Source organism: Ursus americanus, chromosome 10, assembly GCF_024610735.1.
Source record: "Ursus americanus isolate L20-20 chromosome 10, mUrsAme1.1.p, whole genome shotgun sequence".
NCBI classification, from domain to species: Eukaryota; Metazoa; Chordata; class Mammalia; order Carnivora; family Ursidae; genus Ursus; species Ursus americanus.
The window spans coordinates 31,016,929-31,031,166 of NC_142136.1; positions in this window are offsets into that span (position 1 = coordinate 31,016,929).

Below are 14,238 nucleotides of genomic sequence, written 5' to 3' on the forward strand. Positions count from 1 at the left end.
ATTCCTTTACTCTAGATTCCTTACTCCTGCTTTAAATCAATTTTTTGGTCTCAGTCCTGAGTCCTGCTGAGTAGAGCCCAGCTGGCCCAAACCATCCTGGGTGAATACAGACCACATCTGAGCATGCTTCCTACACCTGGGGCCTGCCTGGCAGGTCTTCCCTTGCCATAGCTTGGTCTCCTGGATCCTCTCAGGGAGAGAAGCAGAAGCCTGGATTGCAGATGGGCCTCTGCCTCCTGAACTATTTTGGCCAGAAGTATGGCCCCAACACTGGAGGGATAATCATATCCATGTGTAAGTTTGAAAATGTGAAATCATGAAAGTATGTGCAGTCCAGTGCATTCCATGATGTATTGGGGTGATACTGTGAGCAGAACAAAATCAAAGAAAATAAATGGAAATCTGTATGAAATCTAAAATGCTTTCAAATTGTTTTGCAACTTTGTAAAGGTGCTATCTTTTACAGTGTTTCTACTTTTCAGGCAAATCATGTCTTAACATCTATGTGTCTTTTAGCCTGTGTAAAAGTAAGTCATCAACTCCACTCCTTTCCTGTCAAAACTCACTCTTATTCCTATATTCCTAACCTCCATTAAAGGTGCCATCCTCACCCAATCAACAGCACTAAGAATATTGGAGCCATCCTAGGCCCTGCTTGCTTTCTTAACTCCTCCCCCCACCAAAACAGCACAACTCTTCAATTCTAGGTCTTAAAGCCAATCTGCTCTTATTCTGGATCCCTACTGCCTTAATCTCACCTCTCAGCTGGAAGAGTACCATGGCCTAGTCCTGTTTTTGAATTAAATAGTATTTCGTTGGTGTAGGGAAGAGACAAAAGACTAGTTTCATATTTGGTGTAAATTTGAATTTTCTCATAATTTGGTTTGTGTCAAATAATCTTTGTCTTCTTTCTTGATAGGGTGACTATAATAGCCACTGGGTGGTCACAGAATGGAGAGTCAGTGTAGCGTAGAGAATAAGAATGTGGGCTCTGGAGTCAACCTGCCCATTCCTGCCACAGTGTGACCTTGGGCGGGTAACTTAACGTTGTTGTGTCTGTTTTATGTTGAATGAGCTGATAATCGTAGGGTTATTATAAGGATTAAATGGATGTCTTGCACAGAGTAGTAAGTACTCTATAAGTGTGGGCAAAATAAAATGGTAGGTCTTAGGGGATGCTAGGTCTGAACCTGTCTCTCATCCCATCTGCCATAACTTGGGAACTCACCAGAGGTAGGGCTGTCTTCTCATGACTGGGTGGCTCTTCTGAAAGACCCACAAGCTGGTTCAACACCTGCATGTAGGCTCTGGGAAGGAAGACTATGTAGCACTGACTTATTTCTAGATTTTATCTGCAAGAGGAAGGCAGGGGACAGGAGAGCCTGGGACCAGACACACAGTGCACTTGTTAGGGACGAATTGGTTCTGGAGAGCCACCCAAGAGGTGATGTCAGTTAGTTAATACTAATGTCATCTGCTTATTAATTTGTTCATTTGTTTTTCCACATTTATTGTACATGTATTTCTTTTATGTGCCAGGCACATGGGCATACAAAGATGTGCAAAGAACACGGCGATATAACTTAAGATGAGCAAATCATGTACTTACCTGGAGATCGAGGTGAGATGAAGGTGGCCAGCGTCTGAGTCAGAGAGACAAGAGAATACAGTGTTTGGCAGTCCAGGCAACCAGATGGCTGATCATCATTCAAGAGCAGAGCTCAGTGATCCAAGAGGACAAGATAATACCTCATGCTCAGGAGAGATGGGGATATAGGCTGGAGTTACTGGCCAGAATTTAAGTCCAAGGCCTGTAGCAGAATCCCATCTATGGCAAGGCCAACCTGGGGAGGTGGTTGGTAAGGGGATTCTGGGGCTACAGGGAAGAATTGCCTGGGGATCCAGGTCCTAAATGGGAGCAGTTGTTCTGTGCCTCCTCTTGAGTTACCTTATTCTGAGTCTCAGATGGCCAGTTCAGTGCCTCACTGAACCAATAGGGTTGTTTTTATGCTTTTCCTTGAGTATGGATTTGCTTAGAGATTGGGCAAGTTGAGCTGGCTAAAATAAGACATTGCTGAACACCTGCCCTCCATAAAGCACTATTTTAGGAACCTAAACCATGGAGTAGAAAGATAAACGGAGTCTTTCTCTCTAGGAGGAAGTGATGCTTTAACAAGAGAGGTGTGGTCAACACAAAGACAACACATACGAATGCATACATCAGGACACATCTCCTTCCTTCCTGCTGGCCCACCTCCTCATTTTATCAACATCACTGCAGACACATCAATATTTAGGTGTTACTTCATTAAGTGACTGCTAGAGATAGCTAAAATTTAGTTTCCTAAAAAAAGAGGGTCTTAAATATTGCAGTTTCTGAAAGAAGGAAGGGACATGGTGTCATATAAAGAATAGGTGTTTTTCGGGGCACCTGGGTGGCTCAACTGGTTGAGCATCCAGCTCATTGGTTTCTGCTCAGGCCATGAGCGGCTCTGACATCCGACTCAGGCTCAGGTCCTGCTCTGCTCTCAGTATGGAGTCTGCTTGAGATTCCTTCTCCCTTTCCCTGTGTCCCTCCTCCCCGCTCTTGCATGCTCTCTCTATAAATAAATAAATAAATAAATAAATAAATAAATAAATAAATAAATAAAACAACCAGAAAAGAATAGGTGGTTTTCACTTTCTTTCTTTTTTTTTTTTTTTGGTTTTCACTTTCTTAATGTCAAAAGTTTAAACCACCATCGTAAGAATCATCTCTGCTTAATTCTTTCACATAGAGTTTATTCCTGCGTGATGAGTAATTTAAAACCCAAACCCAAGCAATTAGATTGTATGGCTCCCTCTCCTAAGTTTTGTAAGGTTGAAAAAATGCATCAGCAGTGTGCTTCTTTGCTTTATTTCTTGGGATTATTTTTATTTTAAGAATATTTGGCAAAATGAAGACAACCTAATACAGAGTTTCTTGTCTTATTTTTGGAGAAACAGTCATCACATCTTTCAAAAACATGTGGTTTTGGTTCTCTTTAAAAGATTCTCATCTTTTTGAGATACTTATCCTGTCTGTGGAGTTAAAGGAAGTGCCAGCCTCTGAGATTTACTCTCAGAAAAGCAGGGTGGGTGATGGGGGCTGGCTTTGGACCGCCAGGAGGCAGGAGTGTTAGAGAAGAGCAGACTGAAGTTGTCGTGTAAACTGACTTGCTCATGTCCTACTGGCTAATCTGATGCCACTGTGCTTTGTGTGTGTGAGCAAATGGCTCCTCATTGTGACACTCCCACGTCAGAACCCTCACAGAAGGGATCTGTTGTACTGTTCATTTAGTATGAGAGCCAAGAAACTTCCTAATGTGGGTCTTCTAGTGAATTTTGGCTTTGCTTATGCCAATCCTTTGAAATAGAGAATTTGGTGGTCCTTTGGATTCATTGGAAATGGGGACTTAACAAGGGAGCTTCAGTCGACAGTAGGAAAGGTGTCGTTGCCTGTGATGGAAAATTTCCCTCGGTTGGAAAATCAAGGCAGGTGGTGAAGATCAAACTGCTCTGGGTTTGGAGTACAGACCTCTCTATAGAGAGACATTCATGGGGTAGTTCTGGGAGACATCAGGATTGTCCTTCAGCAGAAATCTGGGACACAGAGGAGGGTAGGGCTTTTGCTCTGCTTTGGAGTGGAAAGCACCTCTAGTCCAGGGTTTGACAGGGCTCACAATGCAGCCCCAGGCTGACCTGCCTGCAGCCCAGTTCTGTCCCTTTGTTCCATGTCACCCCTAATCCCCAGCATCCTCATTACTAGCTGAGCCCAAGGGATAGAGGAGATGGGGGAGCCCAGTATGGGTTTAGGTCTATTTTAAAGCCTGGTTTGCAGAGTCAGAACAGCCCCATTTTCTCCCCTCCCCCAGAGGAACCAAATTCCACCACTCCTTGCTTTTCTAAGGGAACGTTTCTATTTCTTTTTCTTCCTCTGCGTTTATTTCCCAAGGATATTTGGGGAAGGAGAATTAGAGAGAGGATGGAAAGCTCACGTACTTCGTCATTTGTTTTTGGATCCTAACTTTGGAGCAGCTGGGTTCCAAAAGCCGTATTAACAAAATGATGCATGTTTTGTTCCGAGGCTCCGCTCTGGAAGACGTGCGGGGCGCTCCTTGCACCTGTAGCCAGTAGATGGCGCTCCTTCCCTGCTCACCCGCCCAGGGAGCCCAGGCAACTAACTGGGCTGGGCTCTTCTGTTCAAACCGAAAACCGGTGTTAACCCGCGCACAGGCGAGAGACAAATATTAAACCTAGCATTTTATGCATTTTGACAAAAAAAGCCTTTCTATGTAGGTTCACTCCAGATTCTCTGGAGATGTGTTTGGAAACCCCCTCTGCCACTGAACTCATCACTGTGGCCTTTTATTCACTTACAAAAATGCTTCCCCAGAATCCCAGCTCAATTACCTTTTGTCTCCCCTTGGTCCTGATACTCTGGTTGAATGCATGAAAAACAAAGCAGCAAGGTCAGGCATCCCCTTCTCTCCCGCAAGGGTTCGTCTTTCTTGTTTTCCAGAACCAAATGGAGTGAGCGGCTCTGCTGCCCAAGTGTGTGTGTGTGTGTGTGTGTGTGTGTGTGTGTTTGTGTGTGTGTGTTTGTGTACCACAGACATTTTACTTTTGCCCACAGGAAAGAAATATATAAATACATATAAATAAATAATAATAAACATATATTTCTTTCCTGTGGGCAAAAGCAAACGTTTATGGACAATGTTTTCACCAGTCTACTCAAAGCATATGTTTACATGTCATTTCAGAGGTCCAGTATCTAAAAACCTATCACGAACGTCTGATAGTTAATCAATTCAACAGCTAGTTACTGACTGAAATGATGTACACATTCTTACAGTCTGTGTTGTGGAGAAGGCTCAGCTAAGTAAGTTCTTACCCTCAAATAATTTGTTACCTAGTCCTAGAAAAATAGCCTTTGGACAATTAGATCGAAAGCATTGTGTAGGCGGATTTGAATATGTGGCTAGAGGCTGCATGTGGATGTTAGTGTTTGTGCTGTAGTCAGTTCAGTTTGAGATCTGGGGGCTGTTATCAATTTAGAGCAATATTTCTAGATAAGTGGGGTGAGTTGGTGGTCTCAAAGTGCCATGCCTGGGTTGAGTTGGTACTGTGCTCTATCGATGAAAATGTCAATTAGACTCCAAAAAGGACTAAATTTACCTTAGGTTGATTAGAATAATTTACCTTCTCTAAAGTACTTCCACATGTAACATCTCAGGAATAAGACTTTATAAATATTTTATGTTGTGAAACATATATGTCAGCATGAGACGAACAGACACAGATAATAAAGAGCAATGCAGGACCAGAACTCAGAATGCCAACCATAGCTTCATCTGTTTTGTTTCCTATTGCCTATATCCCCCCCCCCCCAATATCTAGTTGATTTAGATAGAAAGGATAAGTTTCTCTGGTGGGAAAGCAAGTGGACGTGTGTGTGTGTGTGTGTGTGTGTGTGTGTGTGTAGGCGCGCACTTGTGCTATTAAATGTCTTTCCAGAGGTCTTGGTCTATTGCAATAGCCTTGCCAATCCTTCAATTACTGTTTTCTTTCATGAGAAATTGTTACTGGAATGCACTCACCCTTTTAGTGAATGTGGTTATAATTGCTTGTTTCTAAGATAATTGGTCTGACTGCATAGCCCTGGAAAAGTTACTTGAACAAATGGAATGTGGAGGAGAGCATGAGCTGCATTCAGACTCAAATCCTGGCTGCAAGTCTTGCTGCCACCATGGACCATTGTCCTTGAGTAATCACAGTAGATTGTAAGATAGGAAACTGGGAAGTTCTACAAGCAAAGCCATCTCAAAGTGCAATGACCCCTTGATTTTTGACATTTCCTTTCAGGAAGAAATTTCTTTTGATGATTAAGTTACCCATTCTTGCTTTCGATGGGTTCAAATCCAGTAGCTATAGAGTACTAGACTCTCCAGGGGAGCCTACTCCCCTCTTTAGAGGAGGTTCTGATGATTCAGGATCTGAATGTTATCCAAGTCTGCAAGAGCAATGGAAGGGAAATAGAATGGGGAAAGGCTGATTGATTTCAGGCATTAAATCAATGCAAAATTTTCTAGCATCTATATTGTTGGTGCTATCAATAGCCTTTGATTCCATTGATCAAAGAGTTGTGCTAATTTATTATAAGCTGACATGAACTGATTATCTTCTTTTCTCCTGGGGAGAAGCTATAATACACTTTGATTTAAAAGTGTAGGATCCTGAGGTGTTACAGAATGCAGTTATATAGAATGCAGTTGGTTGTTTTTTTCTTAAACTTCAGGCTCATTATACTTTCTTAAATAGAAAAGGAAACTAGTAAGGAACTCCTCATGACCCATTTCTGCTGCAATGCCTGAAATTTAGTTACCATAAAGGTTAAAGAATCTTTAACTTGTTTAGAGTAAGCCAAGTAATAATTCACAAGGGAAAATAGAGACCAATGTTGTAATGAGTTGAGTAACCCAATCAACCCAATATAATTTAAAGAAAGATTGCTTAACCATTCCAGAATTAATGGAAAGCAAGTTACCACTGTCAGGAAAAACAACCTAACAAATCAATGTTGCTCTTCTAGTTCTTGTTTTCATTTTGTTCCCCCAACAACCTTCTCTTTCTATTAAGGAATCACAGGGCCAAAGTTTAATACAGTTTATATGTAAAGGATTGTCAGGATTGGAAATTATTTGCACTTGATCAGTTTCAAGGAGTTATTGCAAAGAGTTGCTACCCAAAGAGCTCCCCAAAGCCAGATTACAAGGAAGAGTCCATACTGGGCTGCTCTGTGAGCAGTGAGCTCTGTGGTTCATTTTGCTGAGCATTTTTTCAGTGACTAGAGTTTAAATATGCCTCTGGAAGCTACCATTTAATTTTTCAAGATGTCACTTCAAAACCAGGCAAATCATATACTTCTTTACAAAGTTCTTTTTAGCCATGACAACACAATGAGAATTTTCTACTATATCAAACCACAGCAACTATGCCACCATTAAAGAGGATGAAGCAGACTTTTATATACTAACATGGAAGGACCTAAAAGTTGTACTGTTAGTGAAAAGAGCAACAGGCAGAAAAACATGTTTGTGAAAAATCTGTTATTTACTTCAATATATAGAAAATTGACTAAGTCATACACACAAAACTGTAAATTTGGTTACCTTTGGGGAGAAAAATGGGAGTGGGTGAGGGGTAAAAAAATGGACTTGTACATTTTACCCTGTATACTTATATACTGGCTCTTTTTTGCTGAAATACATTACTTAATTATTTATGTAATATAGGTTTCAGAGACTAATTAGAAATGTGATCACAGTGCTTGCAACACACTGAGCAAAACACTTATTTTATCTTTTGCTTTGTGTCAGAGTATACACACAATTTCTGTTATTCTGTCATTTACTGTATAACAGATAAGAAAGGGTTAAGCCATCTAGGTCACTTTTAAACGCCTGGATTCTTGCAATCAAGGCAATCAAAATCTGCTTCCACCTTAGCCCTCTGCCACCATTCATCAAATAGGTCCTGCTCTGCTGGGAAGACAGTCTGGTTTCACAAGTAGGGAAATACCCAGCTGCAAATGGTTTGTACAGAGCTGGTGGGAAGAAAGCTACTAAGGATTCTGCCAGAACGAGGACAGCAGTATCTGGCTCCTACGTGGGTCACTGGGTGTGCTTTCTTTTCTTCAGTGAAGCCTTCACCGAATAGCTGGATGTCCTGGAGATGAGTGAAAAATGTCCTGGCGCACAGAGAGGTCATTGGAAGCAAGTGTTAAACTAATTTGAACATGAACGAAATAAGCATCGGGAATTCTCTGGAATTCCAAAGGACCCAGCCTGGGCTGACTGCCTTTCTCATTTCATTTGTTTTGTCAGAGCTCCACTGTCACACGTTGTGATGTCTCACTTTCCTTCTATGTCTGTTACCAAATCGAGTTTATACAAAGTTGAAGGAATTCACTAGTGGCTCTGGTGCATGGGGTTCTTGGTGAGCACAGGAGATGTGTTTTTCCCTTCTCTCCTTTTAGCCCTTTGGATCTCTGACTTCCTTCAGTCCCAGCTTTTGGTACTACCTCAAGTAGGCCTATTAGGGATATGTCATAAAATGGGGGCATATAGCATCTCAGTCCCTGAATTTTTGTGGGTAAGAGTAAAGTTCATTCCTTTGTCAATGTCTAACTGAATCTTTTGTTTGCTTTTTTGCTTTTTCCTCCCTGAATATTATTCTGGGAATCACTCTTTTGACCAGATCATTCCCTGATGCAAGTGAGAATAAGAACTGATAGAGATATTTGGGAAGAAGTCAAGAGGGTATCACTCTTCCACAAAGCTAGCCTCCTTGTTGAACGGTTTGCTTCTTTTTCCCTTTACGGGCAGCTATTGGAGGGCCATGCAGGTATAAATGTGAAAAGTTTGAAAAAGTATGCTTGCTATTAGGAACTGGAAACAGGCGTAAACCATGCAGAATCACCAAATCATTCTCCCATGTATATCTTTATCAAAGTGCTTATTAAACTCTCAGTATTACACCTAAAATGAGACCCTTAATTTGAACAAGATGCATGTGAAAGTTATAGTTCAAGGATTTGAGATGTAAAATCCAATGTGGAAAGTTAAAGAAGCAGGGTTATTTAATTTATATAAAAATATTTTGCTCTCAAGGCTAGAGAGATATAGTAGGACATTTCTTGTGGTATACCCACCCAGGCCATATTCACTTTCTGTAAGAACAGACACCTCTCTCCCCACCACCAACAGCCCAGCCCTGTTTGCATCATAGAACCTTAACCACATGGTGAGTGACCAAAGAGTGGACACTTGGCTCAGGAATATTCCATCCAGACACGGGGTTAGGCCAATAGATTCTGTAACAGGGATTTTATTTGTGAAATACACCCTCCTGAATTTCCACTTTCCAGTGGTTCTGTTTCTTTTTCTCAAATCCTTCAGCTATTTTTGCCCAGGGAAGGGCGGGGAGAAGGGAGAAGCTTCTAGCTTTTCTGGGCTAACAGATTCAGTTTCAGGTATATGTTTTCTGTCCTGTAAAGATCCCTTCATTCATGTCACCAGAGCCACAAGGCACTTCTTGGGCAGGAGAGTAGAAATATCTGCTCAAGAGGTCAAGGCTGATGGTTGTGAGCAGGGTGCTATAAGCTGGTGGGGTCGCTTTATGAGAATTAGAAGAAGGCACTCCCTTTGCGTTGAGGGAGAGTAGTAGGTACAAACCTGGCCAATTAACCAGTGCCATGTTGCAAAAGTCAGAGATCCTTTTCCTCCAGATTGAGGCAGCACAATGCTGGGCACATGGCTTGGTGAATACAACACAGTTTGGATTTTGTGTCCCATTTGCTCTCCTGAAGAGATCTTTGTGTAGTGCACTGGTGGTTCAATTGTATGCAGAAGCCGTGTGATGAGAATCACTTCCCACAGCCTCCGTGTTCCAAGGTGGGGTTTTGAATGTGACTGAGATTTCCTGGACTATTGAAGAAGGTGAGGAGTGGGGGAACCAGCTACTTTGTACAAGGCACCCAGAGACTAGGAAGGACAGATTTTATGGAGAAGTTACACATCTAGCTAGGGTTCCAAGATTACCAGTTTGAGAAACAATTACCTGTAGCTATCACTGGTTTCTTGGGTTCTCATTGTACCTTGGGTTTTGAAATTTGCTTTGGTGCTGTAAATTGTCACACAAGGCTTTCAGTAAATAGAAGTTATTTGGCCAACATGATAGCAACTTTTATTCCCACATTTGAATGCAAGCTTCTCTCACATTTCTCTGTAACCAAACTCTTTCTGCAATGTTACTTTTATGCAGTGCTTAAGTAATCAGTAATCTCATGCACTCACACCAATGTAGTCAAAATCACGCTATGTTCTTGTGAAATTCATATTCTAATCTTCATCAGGTTTCCTGAATTCCTAAATCATCTTTACTGATTAACTCATAGTGCTTCTAGTTAAAGATTGACTGTGTCAGACCTGTCACACGAAAAGAAAAGATGTGAACTGAGGAAAGCTTGGGTTTCTGGAAATCAAGTTTATTCGGGAATAGCAGAGAAATTGCAGTTTAGGACCCACAAATATCAGCAAGCTACAGGCTATTCCAAAGGGATTTTGGGCAGGTTGCTTTTAGGGGCAAGGAGTGCCAAAGGGGAGGAGAGTCCAGTCAGGGCCTATGCAGCAAGTTCATTGGCTAGAAGATGGGGAGAGATTCTTGGCAGGTGCTCATTGGTCTGAAGATAAGTTTCGATTTTCTGTAAATCAGGCATTTACAAGAAATTAGTCTCTCAGTCTTTAAGTTTTGTTTTTCTGAGGGCACATGAGTGAGATTCTCCATTCCATATCCTTTGGTTCCATTTAGATTAAAATCCTTTCGCACTCCCATGACAGTCTTGGAGAAAAAAATAGTTCTTTTATCAAGTAAGTTTGGAAAAGACTGCATAATATACTTCTCTCTTCATATTATCTTTTCTTTCACATTATTATAATCATCTTAGGGTTTATGAAAATTACTCTAATAGCCCTTTAAACTCTGTTTAACTCAGAATGACCTAGACTTACTTGACTCTAAATCTCTTTGTCCTGTGGAACCGTTCTAGGAAAATAATTTGGCAAATGTTGTTCTAGATTTTGGATTCTTGCACTGAAGATAATGAAGGAACATTTTGTTCTGGACTGTAAAAAAGTCATATACTTTCAGAATGGTTTATTTTCTTATTTGCGAAATCATTTCTCCCTCTTTTAAAACAATTGACTATGGGCTTCCATTTTATCAAGTGACCTATGCTTGTCTGGTTTTTGTTCTTAATACTTTCTCTATTTGAAGAAGTTATGATTGTTTACCATCCCTTCTATTCTTTCCAATGAAAAATAATTTGGGGGAATATTTTCATCTTTTCACTTATGCTTAGATAGCCCTTTGCCATGTACAGAGTATTTTCACATTTGTTATCTTATTGATCATTACTATGACACACTCATTTTAAACAACCTTGCAAGTAGTATTTAAAAATCATTAGGGCCATTAATATTCTATTTAGTCTGCAAAAATTTGAAATGGCTGACTCCTCCGTATCACAGAACTGAGAGAATATAAAATTTTGCCTGTAGCAAAAATGCTCAGAGCTTTTATTTAAACACAGATTGTTAGGCTCCAGTGAAAACTAATGAGAAAGGAAGTTAAAGAGTGGGAGACTTGTTTACTACTGTTAGTGTTAGAAATAATGCCTTTTAAAAGTTGTGCTTCTCTTAATTTATTTTAATTTCTGGTCATACAATTTTCCAAGCCCATTATATAGAATACATTCTCAAAGATTCTTGGACTCAACTCATGATAGTCTAGTAATCTCCAGCAAATAAATATGTAAGTAAAAATATTTTGTTTGCTACCTTTAATTTGCCCAAAAGCTTATGAGAGGGAATATTATTTTTAGAGTTGTTTTCCAACTATAAATTCAAGGGTTTCTTAGTTGTTTTATTTTCCTGGTTTCTGTTATTTGTCGAATGACTCAACAACAAAGTGATAGTTAGCAAACTGCTAAAATTTATACCTTTCATATCTTTCCTCTGTTGTCCTTAGTGCATAATATGTTTATGTTAAGTCTGAACCAGTTGCAGTTAGCTCTTAAAGATTCCTATTGAATTTATACCACTTTTGCAACTTTATTAAGGTATGTACAACTGACAATAGATTGTGTATGGTTAAAGGGTACAATTGATGGTTTTGGATATATGCGTACATGTATGAATTGGTCACCACAATCAAGATAACAAACATTTCCTTTAACCCGCCCCCCTCCCCAAAGTTTTCTTATATCCCTTTGCAATATCTCTTTTTCTCCCCCATCCCCAGGCAACCACTGACCTATTTTCTGTCCTTATAGTTTGTTTTGCATTTCTAGAACTTTATAAAAATGAAATCATACAGCACATACTTTTTTGTGTCTAGCTTCTTCATTCAGTGTAAAGATTTTGAGATTCTGTGTGTTATTGGATATACCAATAGTTTATTCCTTTTAAAAACATCTTTTGAGCATAAAAGGTATTTTTGAGCATATATTGTTGCTGAGTAATATTTTATTTTATGGATAGTTTATTCACTGTTGCTGTGCAATGGGTTTTTTTCTAGTTTGTTTTTTGCTATTATTTTTGGCTATTGTGAATGAAGATGCTATGGAAAATATACCTAGAGGTACGTAGAATGGTTGGATAGCCTGGTAGGTATATATTTATCATTTTTTAAAAGAATTTTTGCAATGTCACTTGTGATAACATCTCAATGGATTGCAATCAGAGTATCAATTATAGATTCAACAAATATTTTGAGCATATATTACATGCTGGGTACTACAGTAGGAGCTGAGGATACAACAGAAATAAAAATAGACATCTTGCCTATTTTCTTGTGGCTTGTAGTTACATTAAATAACTATAGTTAATTCAATAGCTATTCTAATAATTGTGTAATTGTACAATGACACCTGGGCTTTGAAGGGAGGAAAGTGATTCTGTGAAACACTGTAGTACAGTAAACTGACTCCTATACCTGGAAGTGATAATTTCAGGTATCACATGACTCTAAGGGGAAGTGATAAAATTAAGGATGAATGGGGATAAAGTAGGCAAAGAGCTGACGGGTGTGGAAGGCGGAAGAACATTTCTGAAAGAGGGAGCATCGGGGTGCCTGGTGGCTCAGTTGATTAAGCGTCTGCCTTTGGCTCAGGTCATCTGGGTCCTCAGGTTGTGATCCCTGCATTGGGCTCCCTGCTCAGCAGGGAATCTCCTTCTCCCTTTCTCTCCCTCTGCCTTTTGCCCCCTGCTCATGCTCTGTCTCTCTCTCTTTCAAATAAATAAATAAATAAAATATTAGAGAGAGAGAGAGAGAGGGAGGGAGCATCATGTGCAAAGGCTTTGAGGTAAAGCGAAACGGGTACATTTGAGGATCTGAAAAAGTCCAAGTGGCTGGAATAGAAGGAGGTAGGAATAAGGTAATGCAAGTCCAGGGAGGTCCTATTCATGATTGGACCTTTAATTCAAGAGAATGTGAAAGTGTTTTGAATAGGATAATATGTTCTGATTTGGATTTTGGAAAGATCACACTGGCTGCAGTATAAAGAACAGACTACGGGGCGGGCGCGGTTAGAATGGATGTGGAAGAGCAGATAGGCAGCTACTACTGTGGTGTCAGCATGAGCTGAGGTGCTCTGCAAGGTAACGGCACCAAACAGATGGAATTCAGTGCTGTGTGGGAGATAAAATCAACCATATTGAAGACAGGTCAAGTAAGGGGTGCAGTGCAAAAGGGCTCAAGGTTTTTGGCTTGTTTAACAGTGCCATTTGCAGACACAGAGACATCTAGAACAGGGCCAAGTTTGGGGAGGGGGGGAAGAGGACCATCTTGGTTTTGAAAAATTGAGTTTGAGGTACATTGGCATGATCCTAATGTGCATGTCATACAAGATGAGGCATGAGCTCAGAGGGGAGGTGTGGGTTAGGGCATACATTTGTGAATAATCAGTGTATATAGAGAGATGGTACCTAAAGCTGTGGATCTGAATGAAACTGGGGTGGGGAGGTTGTCTAGAGAAGAGATGAGGACCTTGATAAACATCAAAGAGCCTTTTGGAACCCCAGTATTGAGTGGTCAAGCAGAAAAAGATGAACCTGGAAAGAGAAGAAATGGTGAGAGACAAAGGAGAAAAAACTAAGGAAGTGTAGTCACAGAAGTTCGAGATGTTACTTACATCAGGATTGAAGGCCAAACCAGAGCAGACAATTAAGCTGTTAACAAAGCACTTCCAAAACTAGACTGTGTCCTACAATGGAAGGAGCCCTAGCCTGAAGATCAGCTGTCAGTAAGGCACTTACAGTTCTTGGACACGGATTATGTGCCAAGTACTGAGGTTAACTCTTGTCTCTCCCATTATTCCTGTGAAGAACGTTCTATTGTTCCTACTCAGATATGAGAAGGTAAGAATCAAAATGATAATATCAAATAAGCAGGACCTGGTGCTGTACATCAGAGAGAGCTAAATGCAGAATGACTACTGCTTTTGTGGATTCATGAATCTGGAAGTAATGTTTTTCTTTTGATCTTCAAAATTTCGTTTTTAAATTGAATCACAAATGATCCTCCATTTATTTCCTGAAAGTAGTATAAAATCTATGCTAAAACTGAGGTTAAAAATACTCTAATTAGGTAGGAAAA